Source organism: Falco cherrug, chromosome 1 (assembly GCF_023634085.1).
Source record: "Falco cherrug isolate bFalChe1 chromosome 1, bFalChe1.pri, whole genome shotgun sequence".
In the NCBI taxonomy this organism is placed as follows: Eukaryota; Metazoa; Chordata; class Aves; order Falconiformes; family Falconidae; genus Falco; species Falco cherrug.
The window spans coordinates 25,274,336-25,295,613 of record NC_073697.1 but is presented as its reverse complement, the minus strand read 5'-3'; the positions used below and the strand labels follow the sequence as shown (position 1 = coordinate 25,295,613).

General features: G+C 40.6%; 1 long non-coding RNA gene across 2 annotated transcripts; it reads left to right on the top strand.

Annotated features, from left to right (window-relative positions):
• The first annotated feature begins 2,758 nt into the window (after positions 1-2,758).
• On the top strand, positions 2,759-18,723 carry LOC114014849 (uncharacterized). Of its 2 annotated transcripts, XR_003558525.2 has the most exons (4): positions 2,759-2,951; positions 15,507-15,563; positions 17,568-17,723; positions 18,572-18,723. It is a non-coding gene; the product is annotated as an uncharacterized LOC114014849 (long non-coding RNA). The 2 variants fall into 2 exon arrangements; XR_008730722.1 differs by lacking the exons at positions 15,507-15,563; positions 17,568-17,723; positions 18,572-18,723 and adding exons at positions 14,143-14,309; positions 14,523-14,671.
• Positions 18,724-21,278: the final 2,555 nt, after the last annotated feature.

Below are 21,278 nucleotides of genomic sequence, written 5' to 3'. Positions count from 1 at the left end.
ATACAGCTAAGGATGATCTCTGTAGCTTTTTCTAACCCTATCTTCTGTCTGTTCCAGGGAAATTGAAACAGTTGCATGTGTGTTTTTGTAGACCAATCACCCACCTTTTTCATTGCCTTTTGCTCATACTGGATTCTGCCTCTCTCCAACATGATTTGGTCCCAGGAATGGACCAGTCAGAGCCTGGAACCTGAAACTCAGAGTGAAAAGGTGGGCACAACCTCTTCATACCAATGGAATAACTGCCCTGAATTTAGTGGGGTTAAAGCAATGTGAAATTGTGTTAATGAGATCAGAATGCAGTTTTCAACATTTCAAGTTGAGTGTATTTAAGTGGTTTCCTTAAGGTCTTTAAGCAACTGCCTTTTTACTATGCAATTGCTTGGCGCAATTATGACACATTAAGGTTAGCTAGAAAAACATACCTGCTGCATTTTTTTGTAAATACTGTTCTATACAGAAACTATACATTGGTTAAACTGGAATGAGTTAATGGTGGGATTTCTTCAATTGTATTTCATACTGGAAATGCTGTCCTAAAAAATGGTGTCTCTTGAAGGGATTGAATCAAGTGATGTAAAGTAATAAGGGAAGGAACAAAAGTGCAGATAAATGTAATCATGTCTTTAGATTGCTGTGTTTGAATGTAGCATGCTGCCAAGTAGGTTAAATAGCATCATCTTTCAGTGAAAAAGCTGCTTGAAGCTGATAATTACAGTGCCTTTGAGAAAGCAAAGTCTGTTCATTATAGAGTAAATACTTTATGAACTATGAATCTCTCTTTATCTCATGCAAAACTATTTTAGATTAAATCTCTTTCCAATTTGTATTGTTCAGATAATTATATTTAGCTGGGGTCAGAGTTTGGATAATGCATTCCCAGCCCTTGGGTTTATTAACTGGCTCCAGGACCAGACCACAATGTCAAACAGCCCAAAGAGGTTTCAGATTTACTCTGTGTTTTGGCTCTTTTCAGCTGTGCTGCTCCTTCCTGTTGCAGTCTAATCAATGTAGCCATTTGATAAGTGCTTCTCCATTATGTGACTTGCCTTATTTGCTGAAGTTTTGCTTTCCAAAGAGAAACATCCACTTAAAATGCAGAGTCTTTGTTTAAGACCACATTCTTCAGAATGAGCCTCTTCCCAATTCCAAGTAGTAAACCACAGTTAAAACAGTAACAGAAAGATGGTTACACAGCAAGGATCAAATCTGAGAGTAACATCTGGATTTGTTAGTATGAGCAGTTGGAGTATGCTGAAGTGCTGCTTTTAGAGCAGAATTTTCTCTGCGTTTGGCATTTTGGTCACCCTGTGTATGTGCTTGGTCCCATTAATTGTAATGGGATGTCCAGGCAGAGCAGGCTGGTGCAGTAACAGAGCTGAAATCTGTTGAGGGATTAAAAAGGACCTTTGCAAATGCAATTATCTCTGCACCATAACCAGCATCCTGAAGAAGCTCCATGCAGTCGCCTTACTGTTAAGCCAGGCATGCGCCTGACATGCTGGATAGTTTGTTTTGCCTCCGTGATCCCATGTTTCATTTGAAGACCTCTTCCTCAAACAAAATATCTTTCCATGTCCTCTGAAATATGTGGAAGTTTTAAAAGCATTTCCTCATATCATCTCAGTTGGGAAGAGAGGCTGTTCTCCTCTCCAGAGTTTTACAGTGATGAGCCCCCACATCACTGTTCCTCCTGTTGTTGCTGGCAGCTTGGAGCTCTGCTTTCAAAATGAACAGAAACGCATCAGTGGTGCCTTCACTGTGAGTTTCTGTGGGCATTAAATCACTGATGCCATTGGCGTGACCTCTTAAGGGTTGCCTTTCTTTGGATGGTGTGATGCTGCATACATTGGGAATGTCAGCCAATGTTTCTTTTACTGTTGGTACCCTCAGTTCTTGCTGAGGCCTGCGTTGCCAGTCCATTGTCGGCAGTTGCAGAGAATGAGCTGTTGCATGTTTCTAGAAATGTAACTTGAACTGCATGTAATTTGATTTTATTCAGCGGCCTGTGTACATGAACTTCCAGAGACTGTTCTCTAAAAAAAAAAAAAAAATAAAAAATCAAGTGATTCTTTTCCCTACTGATGAGATACCTTTCTGGAGGAAGAGGAATTGGAAAACCAGACAGATGTGGAGTGAGATTTGGGGCTGGTATGCAAACAACTACCTGGCACTGGATGACACACTTTAATTTGGTGTACCTCTAATTCCATTTTCTTTCTGTGTATTTTACCTGTAAATTTTGCAGGATTGTGTCTTGTCATGTGTTTATAGTACCTTGCACAATAGAGCCACGGTCTTGGCTAGCTGCTCTAGCCACAGTACTAGTGACGATGAATAATCGTGTATTACTTTCCTCAGATGTGGTTATATGCCAGTTCATATATCTTTGAGATATTAAAGTAGATTTCTGATGAACGTGAGTAAATTTCCTGTCTTCTGCTATATGTGTTGGAGCTTTTATTTGTCTGCGAGTCACACAGAAAATCTTACTCATTAACAAAAAGGTGATCGAAGACAGGCATTGTTTGAGAATTTTCATTCACACTTGTTCATCATAGCGTTCCCCCTGCCCCCCTACCATCAGTTGTGATACAGTCACGGAAAACTTCTATGTAGTACTGAATGCATCCTTTATGGCTGGAAACCTGCATGTTTCCTCTTCCCAGAAAACAGAATTCGCAGCTTACATTGCTGAGTGACATTTTTTACAAGTGTTTTCACTGTTGAACAATTTGTTTCTTTTCTCTGTAGCTTGAGGAAAAGGATGTAAAACGAGCCAGAAGCATCGCAGAAGTCAAGGCGTGCGGAGGCGCGGCCAAGCAGTGACCCCCACAGTGATAGGAATGGCTTCTGTTGTGACAAATTGCAAAGCAACAGCTCTGCCAGTGTGACGCTGGCAGGGGCTGCAGCAGGCAGGTTGTACGCAGAAAGGAGTAATGAATTAGCAGGTGAGCATCTCTATGTCTCATTAGTCTGTCTGGACACTTTGTGGGTTTCCAGCCTGTGGTGCAGGAGAGCGCTTCAGCAGGTTATTGTTGGAATGCTTTGGCTGCTGAACAGAGTAGGGAAGAAGGTGAGAATGGAGAACAGAGAGAGGAGGAGTTACTGATTTGGGACCAGAGCAGTATAAAGGAAGCTGGGCATTCAAGTTTTCTGCCTTGTTCACGGCAATAAGCAACCTGAACTACAAGATTTTTAACACATTTGGCAATTTTTCCTGCAGAATTACGATGTGAGGTTTCTTGGTCTTTTCTTGGCTTCTTCCAGTTTTAAACTACTGTCTCCATCTTGACCAAAATAATTGCAGCCACCACTGCTGTTGTTTTTGGCCCGGCCCACTCGTTACAGCCTGTCTATGGCTATGTACCATTTGCAGAAGCAGCTGCATCACCTCCCCATTTGAAATCAGGTACCTGAAATAACCGTTAGTTTGGCGAGAAGAATTCTTAGCTCCTTTGCATAATAAAGTTAGGCTCCAATTTTTAAATATTTTTCTGTTTGTTTTTAAAGTCAGAACTAGCCCAATATCTTTCTGCCTTAATTTCAGTGGGAAATTTTAAGGTACATAGCACTAGTAAACCAGCCTTGTTATTGATGCCTGCTCTGTGCATGGACTTCTGGTTTGCATAAATCAACGGTTGGCCCCACAGGCTCGTATGCACCCCTTCATGAGCTTGATGTAAGCTAGAAGACCCTAGCCTTGTGTTAGGTCTTCCTGAAGGATGCTTGCCTAGAGTCAGCATTAAGATCTTGCTGTGACAGCAGTCTAAACCAGGAACATTAATCTTCAGTAAGAGGACTCCCTTGTTCAACTGCCACAGCCGTTAGCTACTTTGCAAAAAACAGTGGTTTCAGCTCAGGATTTTCTAAAGTCACAGTCTTGGCACCAAATATTTTGCGGTAAATTTCATTTCATAGATTGGACTACACCCAGCATTCTGATTATAACTAGAGTATCTGACACATCCTATTTTAAAGTGCAGATCATATTGTAGTGCATATATGTGAAGAAACAGCAAGCCAGCTTTGCTCTTAAGTGATGAAAACTAATTTCCTGGAAAGGTAGCTGTAAATTTGCTCAGATCTTTAAGCAGCAGAATATTAAAATGTGTCACTTCTGGACATGCAGGCTTGTATTTGCTTTTTTGTTTCAACTCCTTCTTGCTTGATTGTAACCCTATGTTAGGATTTAATTCTAAGAAAGAATTTTAACCAGTACTGAAACTGAAGAAATATCCAACTCCTTTTTAAAAATTATTTGCTTAGTTTGGAGCCCCAGTTTAATTAGGAAATCTCTAGGAGAGGATTTAAAATCAGTAAGACTTTGTTGGCTATGTTTTCCATATTTTTGCTCCTAGGATAACTCCTAGAAAAAGAATGCAGAGTTGTTAATAGTACTCATCTTGCTTTCCTTCATCTAGAAAGCTGAAGGAGGAACGCCTTTTTCCTTTCAGTGCCGATGAGTCCCGAAACAAGATTTTCCCCTGGTCCAGTCCCCTCCTGCGTACCTCCTGCTGCAGATTTCGTACACCCACCTCAGGGGAGCACAGGGCAGTTGAAAATTCTGTCTTTTACTCTCCACTCTTGTAGTAATCATAAAACTGGGTCAGGAGCTGAATTTTGTAATGAACAATGAACAGCTTAATGACAGGATTTTAAAAAATGGAGGAAAAATATTTAGAAGTCTGTGATGTGAGAAAAATTGAGAACCAACAGAGATATAAGTAATGAATAAATGTCAGGTGCTTGAAGTTACAGGTAGCTTGCTAGACTTGAAGAAGCAAACATCTTTAACCTGCCATTAAAGGAAGGATAGACATAAAAGCTATTGCTTTTACGCATAGTGATCTTGATTCTGTGCTGAAATTTTGAGCTTCCAGTCTAGAACCATCCCTCACCCAAATTCTGTATGCAGCAGCGCACATCTTGCTTTATAACCTTGTGGATCCTGGTTTTGGCAGTATCGTTTGCAGGTTGAGCTCTGTTCTTCCAGATCTTGCAAGTGTCAGCTGCTAGGTGCAAATATAGAATTCTGTTTATTTTGTTTAATCTCAAAACCAACATTATATCTTTAAGGCAGCATCTTTTAAAATTATTATCAGTTAAGTAATTCATTTTTCTCATTTCCTGCTTTTATGTATTCAATTCAAATGATTTGTACGCTTACTAGGTTAGGCCTTCCCCTGCAAAGCACTCAAAAAGCTAAAAAAATAAGAGCACTGATATGGGATTATATTTATTTCAGATTCCTTGTGTGCTTAAGTTTTTTACTGTAGTATTTAATAGATTCCCAAGGAAAACTTCTGACAAGTGCTTTAGGGGTAATCTGGTTTATCTACCTGACAGTGAGTATTTTATAGCATTTAATCCAGAATTGTTATTCAATGTGTACCTGTGTAGTCAAAACGGAATCTTTGCTGCTGTCATTTAGGAACTACTCTTGTGCATGTGATGACATTGTTTCAATAAAATAGAAGTACTTAGCTTAAATTGTAGCATAGAAGTGTTAAGCATGTCTCCCAGGTTGATCAGACGTGACTTCTGATTTTAGATGCCTGTTTTGAAACAGTCTATGGGAAAGAGCCTGGTTTTAAGCTTTCTTTTTAGTGTTACACTGTACTTAGGAATATTCATGTTCCTTGGTGGCTCCACAAAGGAGGCCTGTCTGTTGGGCAGCTGTATGTATTCCATTAACAAACACATGATCCTGCCATTTTTTGAACCTCAGGTTAGGTTCTTCAAGCCAGTGTTCTGAAGAGCGAGTAGAGTTAAATTCCTCTTATTGTGGGAAGCTCCAAAACAACACCAGCTCTGCACTTCGGTCATGTAGTTACAGGGTGAGTTATGGCAAAGTCCAGAAAAATCTGCTGGTCTCTTCTGTGTGGACATCGTACACTTATGGCTTCACCCTAAAAATCTCAGGCCTGTGTAGCCAGTAAGTTTGAATTGTCCATCTGAAACGGTCACTTAAAAAAAAAATTAAAATAATAAGTCTATTTGGAAAGGCCATCTCCTAACAAGGAGTGGGGTAAAAATGGGGCTTTCTGACTGCCAGCATTTCAAGGTTTTAGCTCAGTCTTTTTTTTTAACAAAGCTAACCTTCACGGCTGTCTAATAAAATGAAATAAGAGTGAAAAGTTCAAATATTAGACTTTCCTGTGGAGTAGGTTTCATGGTAGCCTGACAGCCAACATCAACAGTATGATAGTAAGGAGTTCATGTTTCTGTCTAGTCTGTGGTGGCCTGCTGAGATGGCATATGCCTGGGAGTGAGTGAAAACCCTCATGAGAAAACCTAACTTGCACTTCATAGAGACCACTAGTTCAGTGACTGAAGGAGATTTTTCTTTTCCTCTTCAGTATCTCGAAGTAGGTATCATTTATATGTCTCTGTGGGGGAAGAATGGGAAAGCACATGGTGGCTCAAAAAAAATGTATTTTAATTTGTTTAAATAGCTGCAGAAACCTCAGTCTTGGATCCTGAATTGGGTTCTCGGTCAGATTCAACTGAAATCCATAACTGGTTGGGAGAGCAGAGAGCAGAAGTTCTCACAGCTCATGCACGCAAGGGAGCATCTTTTGTTGCTGTTAAGGTTATTGATAGGTTGTGCATGTGTGTGTGTCGAGGCAATAAAAATAAAATTATTTTCTCTCTTAAAAGGCATCCATTTCTCCCATGGAAAAGCAAGCATATTGGATACATTGGAGCTGACAAAATGGAATGTGGCTTGGCTTTGCTATCTGGAGAAGTAACTCAAACCAGGATTTCAGAATAGAGGGGGAAAAACAGGAAGAAATCTTTGTAGCAGCATTCCCTTAGAAATCTTCCACTAGGCCTTTTTATCTGGTTGTTGTTGGTGGTGATTTGTTTGGTTTTTTTCAAAGTGAGATTAACTATGTTTTCAGTTTGTCTGCTAAAAGTAGTATGTATTCATCCAGGGAAGAAAGTGTCAGGATAAACACTTTCTGAAGATCAATGAGAAAGTGTAAATTTACCAACTTCTTTAAGCAATTGACTCCAAAGCTTGAATTGTTTATGGCTATTGTCTTCTTCATAAGCAACATTTCCCCTCACTGTGTGTGTTGTGGGAATGCAAAAAGACCCCAAACCCATGCACGTAGTGCATGAAAATAATTGCCCACAAAATAATTTTATCAACAGAAACTAATGCACAGGTTTTGTGAAAGTGACAGTCAAGGACAGAACCTCGTCCTTGCTTCTTGTTAGGTGCTAAATACAGAAGAAATGTGAAGGAATGCAAATTCACGGGCATTGTTCTGTGGAGTCACTTCTGGAGTATCAGAGGCAGGTTTGTAGAGTGATTCCTATTCATCAGCCTTCTCCCCTAGCAGTGATGAGCTAAATTAAGTGGACAGGGATTTCTCTTATCTGTTATTCAGCTACTGAGACAAAACACAAGTGTTCCAGAGAAAAGCAGAGAGATACCTCGCTAAGCAGCAGACACTCCTCTTTTTCAGCTCATTCCTGAGCTTTTCCCCTGAGCAACTAAAAGCATAAGTCCAAATGTTAGATTTCTTTAGAGGTGACCAGTAATTCAGCTGTTTTCTTGATCATTTTGAAGAAAAAGCAGACTGCTGATGCTAATTCTTGCAAGGCTGATAGATCAGTTTTATATAAAAAACTAAGATCTTGGGGTTTTTAAACTCACATTATAAACTACACTGTACAGTCAGGGCATACAGTGAGGGAGAGATATAATCAGTAAATACTAAAGTATGTTTAAAATTAGCAGTATGCTCCTGAACCCAGTTAGACGGTTTCTGAAATCTGCATTTGGATCTACATAAGCAATCACACCACTTTGAGCTTGGCGACTTCCTTTCCTTAAAGGAGGTTGTTCTTTTTCTCAGAGAAGGAGTTCTATCTAAATCTCTCAAGTAAAAATTAAAAAGGGAGACGTATGTATGTGTAAAAAGTAGGGCTGCAGTAAGATTGCAGCATAGTGTTTACCTTGAAGCATACTCCATGTCAGTGAGATGCAGCCGTATGCTGGAAGATAAGGACATGAATCACAGCCATAGGAAAATTGAGTTCACCGCTTGTGCTGTCTGTGAATTTATCATTAAACATTTAGTTCTGTGAGCACCACAAGCCTAGTTTTCTAACACATTTGTGTCTCACTGAGGACTGATTTTGGAGGCTAAGAAGATAATCTTGAACTGAAGCTTTTTCAATGTATATGGCATTTTCAGGACTTCTTTCCCTGTGAGGCTGATGATACAGCTTTTCTTTTAGGACACTTGGACAGTCTTCTCCTTTACCTTCCTGCCTATACTGCAAAATTTGCAGGAACCTGGTTATCTTGGAGATCTCCACTCATTTGCCAAATTCTGTTAAAATTAGACAGTGAGACCAAAACTTACTAAGTACATGTGTATACACAGTGATCAATAAAATTTTGTTTCTGTAGTAAATTAGAAAAAAAAATGTTTGCACTTTTCAACCATTTACCTTCCACTGATTCAATTTTCAAGAGGTCTTAGTGGCCTGTATGTTGATTTCTAATAACTGTTGGCAGTTGTGAAGATGAAGAACCTGAAAATTTAGCCCATAGCGACAGATCTTCACTACCTTGATTCTTAGCAAACATTTATGCTGTCACATTTGTTGAGAGTAAGACCAAAGATCTTTTTCCACTAACTTCAGACAGAAGGAAATAAGTGACTTGTCTCACTGATGAGTTCTCACAGTGCAGCAACCTTGGATCCACTCCTGTTGAAAGCTTTGCTCCCCACTTCAGCCCACCCCCCAAAAAGGACAGTCAGGCAGAACAAGCCCTCACTTCTAATCCCTCTTTAATGAATGCCTCAACTCTGTCCTCCTCCTTCCCTCCCTGTGCATTCCTCTATAGCTTTAAACTGTGCTGCTTCCTTCTGGAGTCACCTTCCCTCCTTAGAGTGCAGGGTCTTCTCGTTTTTCACAGGGCACTGAAGCCCCTGGTCGTGCGCAGGAGTTACGTAGGCAGTGTAGATGTCTAGAGTGACCTCTGTGAGCGAGCTTGAAGCTGCTTCTGCATGCTGTGAGTCCACCCTAATAATTCCAATTTAAAAAAAAAAAAAGAAAAAAAATATCCAGAAAACAGTTTCATGTGTCTGTGTTTTGTCCAAGTTTAATGCCCATAGAAGAGCCCACATGGATGGGAAATACAGTGGAAAAGAGGACCGGGGAAAGGAATGAAGAATTAATGTTGGCAATGGTGTATGGAAAGAGATTAATAGGAATGCAATAACAGCCACCCTTAATGTGAGACAGAGACCTTTCCAATTCAAAATAATGAACAGAAGTGAGTTTCCTCCCTTACAAGATATTGAAGGCAGAAATCGTTAACTTAGACAAATGCTGGAGCTTTGGGGCTTCAGTACATATGTTTTCAAGTTTTCTAGTCACTGGGAGATATTGGAAAAATATTTTCCTAGATATTAATATTGTCCTTGTTGTAAAATATATTCCTAGACCAAGCATTTATTTTAGAGGACTCTAGCAAGTCTGTATTTTTATTAAAAAGCCAAACAAACAAAGACCTTTTTTCTATTAATGGCAGATGGTAGGCAAAATGTGAACCTGCAAGAACAGGAAAGGCCCAGACTCTGCTATAATAGTTTCAGAAAAATATACCTTGGGTTGTGTTCTAGCTGGCAGGAAAGCTACTTACTTTAAAAAGAGATTCTTTTAAGTAGGAAGTGAAAGATTGCTCATCAGTAAGACCAAGAAGGTCTTGAGTTGCACCAATCAGCAGAAGTTTTTCCAGATGTGTTAGCTTGGGCTCCGTCTTTTCTAACTAAGGAGAAGTCTTCTTTCCTATCATACTTCTTTTCACTTGGTGCCTCTTTTCCTTTTGTTTCTTCTTGCTGCAACAACATCCTGCATCAATCTTCTTTCTAGGGTGCTGAAGACTGATTATCCCTTTGATGTACTGACCCCTTGATGAGGTGAGATACTCAGCTGGTAGCAATCCATGGTTTTCTAAGGAACTGCACTAGTGTATACTAACTGAGGATCTGCCCTTCTCTATATCGTTGTATAAAAAATGCGGATGTTTTGGTATAGGTAGAGTGGAATTAATCTAAGTAGCTATGTCGGTATTTGGGGAGGGAATCTGAAATAGAGCAGTACGTAACGGATGAGTTGCTGACTCATGCGGGGTGGGAAGTTTCAGTTATCACAGGCCAGCTGGATGCAAACAAAAGTGCAGATGGATAACATCAGTGAAAGCTTAGATGAAAAAAATGTGAGGATGCTGGGATGAGACAGGAGAAGGACTGTGAATGATATTATAGCACAAATAAAAATGAGAATAAAACATCACTGCGCTGTCAGCACTTAAAAGCAATCAAGAGAGCCAAGTCAAAGTCCAGGGAAGTAAAGAGCCTCCTGTTGCCTGCTGTGGTCTTTGGACTGGCCCCGCCAAGTGGACTCGATTTTGCTTCCAACGGCTAGGTATAAAGACTGCTCTTCTCCTTCAGCTATTTTAACAGCTCTTTTGGGCAAGAAGACAAATACTTTATTGGACAAATGTGATAGCCAGGCCAGAATATTTCAGGATATTTTCAATGCTGGTTTCTTTCTTTTTAGTGTAGCTGTTTGAAAGGATAGTGTTTCTGCACACTGTCATAGGAGGGTGTGGGTTTTGGGGTTTTTTTTATGTTCAGCGCTTATCTTGATGCCAAACCATAACTTCATTTCTTTGGGGTTTGGACTGGCAGCTGAGTAATTTGCTGCAGCTGAATAGAGCAACTATGTGAAATGCAGGTGGAGGCTGAACGTGTGAAAGCAGGCAGTACAGTCAAATCCTCAGTGTGAGGGAAGGAACCACGGGTCTCTCTTCTGAACCATTTTGATATATTTGCCTAGTGGAAGATTTGAGCAGAGAGAGGAAAATCAGTACTCTTAAGAAGTGGGGAGTGGGGTGCTTTTCCAGGAAGATTTAAGGTAGAATTTAATTTTACATGGGGCCTGCCATACTCGAGGTATACCAAAGTAGTTTATACAGTAATGTGTTAAATATAGAAAGGTGACTTGGCAGGAACAGAGCAACCAGTCAGTTCACACATAGAACACATCGCACAGTAAATGAAGGGCTTCAGTAGTAGCAGGGATGTGAATCCTGACCTCTAGCAGCTCCTGCTGGGGTGATTTTAGGGAATTACTGTTCGCTGCTTTCCACTCTGCCCCTTATCAGAGGGGTACAACTCACTTCTGGCAAAGATGACTGAGGAAGGTAGCTTTTAAATCATCCCCACATGCCTTGCCAGAGCTCATGAATTAGAGCCAAAGCTTCTGGCTGTCAGAGCTGGGTGGTACATAAGAACTGAAGCGTTAAGAGAAGACATCAGCTCCTTTCGGAGGTAAGCAATTGCAATGCTGGCTGAGTCAGGTTATTCAAAAGCTGTGGTTTTGTTTTTCTAACAGGGTTAGTTCCAGTCTGTGTCTCATTAAACGGCTTGCATTCCTGGGAAAAACAGCCAAAACGTCAAAAGGCAGTGCTGGCCAATAAGAGACTGTTTAGCCTAAAGAGGAGGCTCAGAGGGGATCTTATCAATGTACATAAATATCTGAAGTGAGGGTGCAAAGAAAGAGCCAGGCTCTTTTTGGTGGTGCTCAGTGACAGGACCAGTAGCAACAGGCACAAACTGAAGCACAGGAGTTTCCTCCTGAACATCAGGAAACACTTTTTTCACCGTGAGGGTGACTGAGCACTGGAACAGTTGCTCGAAGCGGTTGTGAAGTCTCCTACCTTGGAGGTACTCAAGAGGTGTCTGGGCATGGTCCCTGACAACCGGCTGTAGGTGGCCCTACTTGAGCAGGAGAGTTGGACAAGTTGACATCTAGAGGTCCCTTCCAACCCTAGCCATTCTGTGATTCTTCCAATGGCCACGTTTTGTTAAGCTTAGATAAATCTGTTGACAAGGAGACTTATTAACACCTTGCTCAGTTTTAGTTGAAATGAGGGTTGGTAAGCAGTAACTGGGTCAACTGACTATAATTTTTGCAAAGCTGATGTACTTTCTTCTCTTATCACCTTAAGGATTGGTGCTCTCCCCCAGCCCCAGGCAGGTACCATCGGTGGTGTACAAACCTCCTGAAACGGATCAGCCACTTGAGAGAAAAGAAGCCTTGATGCGTAGGAGGATTTCCTTACACTCATTTCCTGACCCCTTAAACTACAGGTTTCTGCTTTCTCAGTTGTGCAAAGCCACAACTTGTGGGGGTATTTAATTACATAGGAAAAGGAAAGAGAGCTTGGGGAAGAACACTCATTTAATCTGTGCTGTTCTTTTTACGAACACGGTAAAATGAACAAAACTGATGAAATTTACCGCTAGGATTCAATAGACGCAAGAGACGATTGCTAATTCACAAAGTGTGCTCCTCATTATAGCCTTTGTTCCTTTAAGGAAATAAAGATAAAACACACGTGTGAAAATAAGGAAACGCAATGGGAGAGCGTACTCTAAACTGGGTCAGGAGTGCACTAATGGCTTCATGTGCCCTGGTTCTTGCTAGGATCATTGAGGACCTTGCTGGTGCATGGGAGAGGAGAAGGTAGGAGAGGAGGCTACACTTTCCTTTCAGGTTTATGCAAAACCACTTAAAACTTCAAGCAGAGTCAAAGAAATAGCAGGTTATGATTAGGCCAGCATGGAGTGAGGGATACTGACCTGTGTCTGAGGTTGGTTGTAAAGGTCATTCTATATTTGGGTGAGCTGTTGAGCACAAAGTTGCTGATTTTATACTCTTCATATCTACGGAACCCAAAATTTCATTATCTGTTACTTGACCAGCTCTCAAGACTAGTCTTTGGGTGATCTGCTCAAGAGCCAGGGTCTAAGGTACTATGGAAATGTTTGCTTCTTGTATTTTCAGTGATCAGCTGAGCAGACAGCATCTTTTGCATGGGTATATGCCAAATTTGCATGTACTCCATTTTTTTACACTAGCAAAAGTTGTATTTATATATCTGATCGACATTCACAGATTCAATTTGATATCCAGAGATTGGCTGAGGAGTCTGGGTGTGCAATTGCAAGCTTGTCTGCATGTAAGAAGTTTTTCAAACGTTTGTCTCTTCATATCTTTACAGAATCTGATTTATGTAAAATGAAATGTTATCCTGCACCGCTTGTTGGTAGTAACTAGAACTGCACAAAATACAATTAAACCACAGACCATATAAACTTAATTCAGATTTCATTACTGTCTCAAGTTAGGAAAGCTTTCCTATAAAACTTGGTCTAATACTTGAAAACCTTTTAAATTACCTGAGCTGATGAGTGGTTTTGCTGTTTAAGTCATATGAAATACATAGTTTTACATAGCTGTAAAGAAAATTAGATAAAATCTTGCACTTTTTATGATAGTTGTCTTTAAGGTGTTAGGTTCAGTAAAACCTGAGGTTCAAATAAAACTTGGAGTGTACCTACCCATGTGGATCACCAGCAAAAGTCATTTTTGCATGACTTCTGCACGTTGCAGCAATAGATAAGGGGCTGATCAGTGGTCTGTTTCCCTCAACTGCTGTAAGAAATCCCTTGTATGTCTCAAAGGGAATGCCTGTAGTGTGATCACAGAATTGAGTGCGAGGTATTGCAAAGATTCCTGTGCTAGTTTTAAGCTGTATAACTGTGATGCTGTGAGCAGCCTAGGCACTGCAGTCTGAACCTCAGCTCAGACTTATTTATCTAGTCTTTATGTTGCTGCAGCTGGACTTATCGCTAAAGCTGGGTTAACACAAAGTGAGCTTGGATGCAGTGCTGCATTGCATTCATTCCTGTGCACTGGAAAGAAGAGGCATCTTCCTGGTTGAGGAAGAGTAATTGGGATGCTTAGAAGTAGTAATTCACCAGTCGCAAAAGACACAGAGTTAATGTACTGCAACAGATAAGACAGAAGTTACCAGAATACGCTACTGCTAGCCCAAAGGGTTTGAGAAGCAAGCTAGAAAATACTGAGAAAGTCCAGAAATACTGAGATTTGCAGTCATATTTTAGTATTCTGTATGTTTGCTTTTTAGGCTTTCCACCTATAAGGTTTAAATACTCAAGCTGTAACATGTGAGCCTTAAAAGTCTTTTGATTTTTATCAAGGACAGTTGAAAGTCTATGCCTGTGTTTCTTCCAGGGCAATTAGAGACACCATGTCCTGTAAGACTTGCCAATACTGAGGATGACCGAGAGGCACTTTGTTTGCTATTTTTGATACACATCAAGGAAATTTTACAGCAACTGCTCCTGTCATATTTCCAATTAAGGACTCTGCTTGGATGCAGAATGAAAAGGATGCATCAGGTAGCAGTGCTCTGTCACTCCGAAGCAGTGACTCCTCTTGCTTTTCCTGGCTGAGCAAGTATCTGACCTTGCCTTCTGCCAGACGAAGTGAAATATCTATCTGTCTTTTGCTTCCTCCTTCATGTACCTGGCTGTCTGTAATCACTTATCTCCTTGCTCCTTTCTTCCATTACCTCGTGTGGTTTTGGTTTTTTTTCTTCTTTTTTTTTGTAGTGCCCCTGCTTAGCTAATCTTGAACATGCTCCAGAGTTGGAGCTGCACAACCTTGTTCAGCACAGTTCCCTCTGACTCTGTGACACTGGAAGAACAAGACTGAAGGGCTCAGCTATTTGATTGACGTATCTTAATCAGTGTTTTGTGTAAGCAATAAGTGAAAAGGATCAGCCAATGTCCAAGTGCTGGTAGAATTAAGGAGCATTTTCCATATCCAGCTGAAACAGCTGGGGGAACATTGAAAACTGATTTTTAATTTTTGTTAGATTTTTATGCCAGTGACTGTATGTAGATCTGTAATTTGTGTCTGTTTTGTAAGCCTGCCTTCCCCCCGACCCTTGTTTATGAGTATTATTTCTATTTGAGTGAATGGAAACACAGCAAAGATAAAAACTATTCCCCTAAACAAAGAAAGCTATTGCGAGACCTTAAGTGTTTGCGAGTTCACCACAGTGGCATTTGTTCTGTATTGAATGTGGAATCGGCCAGCTGTAAGCTGGCATTTTTACTTTGCCCAGTGTATTGAATTCCGTCTTTCTCCTGTGCTGAATTCAAAGTTCTAGCTGAGTGTAGAATGAAACCTATGAAAAGACCGTGATATCAAATGTCTTTTCCAACAAAGTAGGAAGGGAGCAAATAGCAAATTGATAGACTAGAAAAAGGACTGTGCTTCATGCTACGAGGCACTCTAGAAGAATCATTAGATGAGAGCTTTTCTAAGGTATTTTGTATTGAATAGTGATAGGCTAAGCCCTTTTCCTCCTTTGAGGTTTTGCATGTATCTTTTTCTTTAAGATGCAGTTCTTATATAGATGCTAATAAGAATCCATGTTTACAAATTCTAATTACTTGGATATTTTAATAAAGGGCATTGTACTGTTGCTGAAGATCTGACAAGGGGAAAGCTAGGTGAACGGTGATGATGGTGAGTGAAACAAATGGTAGCATTTTCTGATATTTTAATTTTGTCTTGGTTTTCCTTAGATTATGGACTTACCCATTGGATGCTGAATGCTACACATGAGTTTTGGACCTCCTCCTGTAAGTTGTCCTGAAGTCAAAACCTGTTCCACTGTACAGGAGGCTGAGGGAAAGCTGAAGAAAGACACTGAGAAAGCTAAAACTTCAAATTAAAGTTGGAAACTGTAGGGCAAGGAATACCCTTTAATCTTACTTGCTTCATTATTACTTTAAGCCCATTAAAACCAGCAGAATGCTTGGGCCCCTACAAGCTCATGGTGGTTCATGTTCCTCCACAACTTCCGAATTCATTGGCTGAACTCAGCTGAACCTGATAAATCAACACAGGTATCAGAGTTCCTACAAATGACACACGTTGTGTGACTTGGCATATTATCGCACACGGCTTGAGACTTGGTAAAGAGCCTTTTTACATTGCCAATCAAAGGAAAAGCTGCAGTCAGTGTGTACAAGCAAGCATGTGATAGGAAACTGCAGGAAATCAAACTTGATTAGTTCCAGTGCTTGGGCACTTGCATTTCTTCCCATTCTTCTCTCCTGCTTTTCTCAGGCTCCCTCAGCAGAGTGAAGAAATAGGAACATGAGAAGACAACAAGCTTCCGAGACTAGAACTACATTTAAAAATTAGGTCTCTCATTTCTAGTTACTGTAGCAGCTTTCTGAATTTCAACCTAGCTTAAATGAAACTGCTAGGAAGAAATGCAGATAAAGCCTAGTAAGTTGTAAGCCTAATTTGCAGCAAGCCTTTGGCTCAGGTGAAAATGGGATACTGTTTAGGAATGGCAAAAGGTACCGTGATTTCATTCATGAGATATTTAAAATCTGAATGGGTTTTTTTGGAGAAGTGTTTATGGGGGTAAGGAGCCAGCGAGGCTTTTGTTTTTAATGGGTATGTATTTGCTTTTTGTCACCTGGTATTCTCTGGAAGAGTAAGAATCCCAGAGTTCATAGTAACTGCCTGCTGAGTACTGTTTGTGAAATGAAGATGGAAAGAGGAGAGATTGATGTCCCTTAGTTATGCTGGTCTTGATACCATGGTATCCTATTAGAAATAATATTGGACATAAATAAACCTGAGCGTTTTCTTAGTTTTCAGATGCTTTGCAATTTTTAATTGTGTTTAAAATTAAGTGTTGTATGTTGCTGGGACAAGCCAATGCTGTAGGGAACTTCCTGTAACCAGGGGCCAATAAAACTAAGCTTCCCGTCTGGATAAAGGTGTGCAAACCAAATAAATTGAGTAAGTAACTCTATGTTGTTTAAAGTATTTTCCCATATAGTTATCATACAAAAGTGAAACTACTGGGCTTTAAAAACTCAGAGAGACAGAGGGGGGAAACCCCAAGTTGCAAAAATCTGCACAGAGCACTTCTCACTTGAAAGGGATGCCTTGAGGTGTATTTCTACTACTTGACTATAGGCACAGAGCTGGTTTTATGATACCTAACGTTGATGGTGAAGCTGGACTAGATTCCCTAGCTCGTGTTTTTTCTCAGATACTCTTTTTTTCCCCTTGAGCTGTGCTGGAAAACCTGCTGGTAATCTGCACTCCCAAACTGGTGACAGGATTAATTCGAGCTGAACATTATCTTTACAGAAAAAAATGATAGGAGGAGGAGTTACAAGAAGGGACTGCTTTCTCCCTCCAGATGACTTCTACCTGTAATGAATAGAGTTCACTGCTATTGCAGTGACAAATTTTAGTAGAGGCTAACTTTTCACCTCTGAAATTAGGTGCTTAGCTTTTAAAATATATTAACTATTCCTCCTTTTAACAATGTTATATGCGCATAGGCATGTCCATTTGTTTGTCATAAACATTGATGGGTTCAACTAACAGACAAAAAAGAAACAATAAGCAATGAAGAGTCTCTGTTCATACATATTTTCCCATATATTTTCATGTGTATATATGTATGCATACCTGTGTGCAAGTACACTAATAAATTGAGGTGAATTTTCAGATACTATCCTGCAATTTGTTGCTAACAGACTGGAATGTGCAAATCAACCCACAACAGTCCTAAAAGAATACCCTATTTAGTGTTTTAATCGGGTTTTTAGATGCAGATAAGAACATTCAGCCATCTCGTGCTGTTCTGAGGATTTCTGGAGAAGCATCAGAGGGAGGAAATACTGGTGTTGCAGCCATTGAACTACCAACTGCCTCTGTCTGTGCCCGAGCACGGCATTCCCATCAGAGAGCAGGTGTTCTTGCAGGTGAGCTTGTGAGATGCTGTAGCAAAGTGCAAAGACTGTTCCAAGATCACTACTCTCTTTTCCCACTGTTCAGCCTTTCCTCAGCCCGGCAGCTGGGAAAGCATTCTCAGTAGACACGTGCTCCGTATTTTAAATCTTCCTTATCCACTGACCTCTTGCAGAGGCAAGCTGCTGGGTTGGATAGGCGTTGGGTCTGATGTGTTCAGTTGGTCCCATGTTGCCATAGTCTTACTTGCTGTTTTCTGTGTCTGACTGCACATTGAATCATATTGCCGTCACCTTGTCAGGGAATAGACTTTTGTGTTTCTTTTTCATGGCATCTCTCAACAGACATTAGGTTCAGAAAAATAAATTTTGCAGGGAGCCCGGCTCTTCCCAGGAACCCAGAGCAGATCTTACTTTTTCTTTGAGCTTAGTATTTGCTCAGAACTCCTGAGGTGAAAAAAATATTCATTGGATAGAGGTTTAAAAGCAGAAAACCAATAATGAAGGAAGAGGTTTTTCTAAAGAGCTGCTTTCCCATCTCACTCGAGTGTTCTCTTGGTTTGAATGCCAGTAAGAACAGCAGAAGTCCTTTTGCTTTAAATCTGTTTGGTCCTTGCTTATGACACACTTGATGGCTGCTTGGTCCTTGTGGGATTTACTTTTTCCTCTACCCCATGTAAATTCATCAGAAACAGATTGCTGTGGTAGTTCCCCTCTTAAACAGTATATGAGTTGTTGCTTTCTCTTGCAAACCCCTTCTTTTCCTTTTCCCAGAAACAGCGAGCAACTATGGTGAATGGATTTCTCTACAAGGTTATTTTACAGGTCAGGAGGTTAGCTTACTTTTGTCTTTTGATTTGAAGGGTTTCAGAAGAAATCCTCTGTGTGTTCTCCTGAATTGTAAAGGCTGGTAAGAATGAGAAGCCAAAGTCATCCATTAATCCACAGGCAAAGTACTATTCAAGCAGCTGCAGTGAAAGCTCTCACATGCTGCCCTGGAAATAACCCCAGCCTTGACGTGGTAAGACAACCCTAGGTAAGGTCAGAAGCTCAGTTCTCATTTTCATTTAAGCTTCTGGTTTTAAAACAGTATTTGGAGTTGTCCCTTGTGGTTATTTTGATGTCTTACAGTGAATGGATCCGTGGGGGGGTGGGGGGAGCACAGAGAAGTGGAATCCAGAGAGGCAGAGGTTTATCTGCTGAACATTGCTAGTCTCTCATCTCAACTTACTGTTGTTTTGGCTTAAATATTTAATGACTATGACCTCATGTGAGAGCAGCAAGTGGTATCAGGATTTTAGCTTAAGCTGCTTTGCAGAGACAAAGCACCTGTTTTAATTCCTTCTGGAAATGGAAGTGCTTTGGAAGTGTCCCAGCAAATTCAAGTCAAAGTAGTAATACTTGCCTGCCTGTATGCTTTCCCATGACATGTGTGAATTTGAATGATCTATGTACACTGTGGAAGAGACTGAAGCTCATGGCCGGGATTTTCAGGAGGGCATGAGAAAGCTGGGGGTCTCCGTCCTGATGGTTTGAATGCTAATCCAAGTATGGCACTTCTGTGAGCCTTAGGTCAAACCTCTTTTAACTTCTTTAAGAATCCTGCCTGTGCTACCTTCCATGTGCATTGGGGTCAATGTGCAGTCCAGAACATGTAACACAGTGAGTTCAGTGGTTTTGTGCATAAAACTGTTTATTTAGATAAAATATAGCTGATAGTGCTAGAGTTAGATTGTGACTTCACCATCTGGTCCAAGTAAGGACCAGTGCAATATGGAAGTTGGCATGAAAGCAACAATGATGCAAAAAAAAAGTCGTAATTTCTTTCCCTATTACAAGCCCACCTAGATTTGGGATGGGAAGAGGGGGGCAATCCCAAAATTCAGCCAACTGTATAGCCAGTATTTCTGGCTTAAGGCCTGATATTACTACGAATAGACGGTTACAGTTTCTGGAGACGGTGGATAGGAACACTCGCTCCATACCTAAACGGTGATGATGCTAAAAGAATGAGTTTCAGAAAGAGCTGTCCCCACCCCCAGTTGAAAAGTAAAGTGCTCTAACATCTCACTTCACTGAACTTAAGCAGTCTTATCCAAGTATCTGTAGTAACAACATCTAGGAAGTTCCAGTGGTGTTATAGTCTCTGTGTGAAGCTTTCTAAACAACAATTATCTATTTCCACTTTAGTCACATGTATTCCATACTGACAACAGAGGCTTAATAATGTCTTCTGTCAATTAAAAGAGTTAAGAAGGAAGTTATTGCATAGGTGCATTATATATGCAATACATGCAGATCTACAAATAATATTAGCATTTCAACTTTCTGGTTGCATCTCCCTATAAAGTTACTGAAGTTTCTTGTATGCCACAAATATTTTCTGAAGTACTTTCTTTTATCTGAGTACTTACTCATAAATCTGAATTTATGCCTAGATAAGTGTGCTAGCAGCTTGGAAACATGGGCTAGTAGCTCTAGGAACTTCCTTCTCTTTTTTGTTTTGATCCAGCCGTCGTTCTCTTATGTGAGACCTGTTGAGTGGGTTGGCATCCATAAGATTTACTGAAAGCACTTTGTACTGTGGTTCTGGTATGTTTATTTGTGACAGATAATTTTCCTGCAGAATTGGGATTGGCCAGAAATAACAGTGCTCATCCTGATCCTGCCATTGCATCCACAGGGACAGCTCCTTTGTGTTGCATGCTCTTCATCGCAGAATCTCAGTTTGACTTTTTGCTCTTGGTGTTGACTTCAGTTTGCATGATGGTGTACTTTTTCTGTGATATTGGACTGAAGGAAATTTTAATTCCTTATTATGTTTAATTATTCATTCTGGAGAATCCCAGTTCAAATATATGTAACAGATAAGAACAGTTTGCACCTGACCTGGGTGAGATGGATGGTGTATGCATCTGTAGCAATACAGCTCCCATGTATTGCACATGAGGAAGAAGCAGGTGGTCCTTTCATGGAGAGTAACCTAAAGCATTTAAAACACCTGATGAGAAGGTTGACTTCATCCTAAGTAGAGACTTACAAGCTTTCACGTGCATCCAGGTGTTCAGCTGTGCAACATCACCATCACACAGGGAGGGGACTGATGTCCGAGTCGCATGACACTGAAAATGTGCTGGCCCTCGCAAGCACCAGCAGTCCTCCCAGAACCACACACAGTTCTGCACTCGCTCTATGTGAGTCGCTTGTATGCTCAGTCTGCATGGAGGTTAAGGGTGGGGTTTTTCCCTTCCTTAAGTTAGAATTGCCCATCCTAACTGGGTGGGGAACTTAATAGAAGAGAGTTAAAACTTGACTTGGAGCTTAAATTATTCTAATTAACTTGGGAGAGACCTGCAATGGCAGTGCACAGGAATCATTGTTAGATGGCCTAAATTCCTAATAAAGGCCACTTGTCTCTTGGCTGGTTTTATGTCTTTCAGCTCAATAATATAACAGAAATAAGGCTTTGTGCGCTTCGAGGTTGAGCGTCTGCTTGGTACTTTGCTAGGTATCAGCTGTCATGCAAGATGCATTTAATGCAAAGATAGTGGCGATAGCGGCACAAACTCT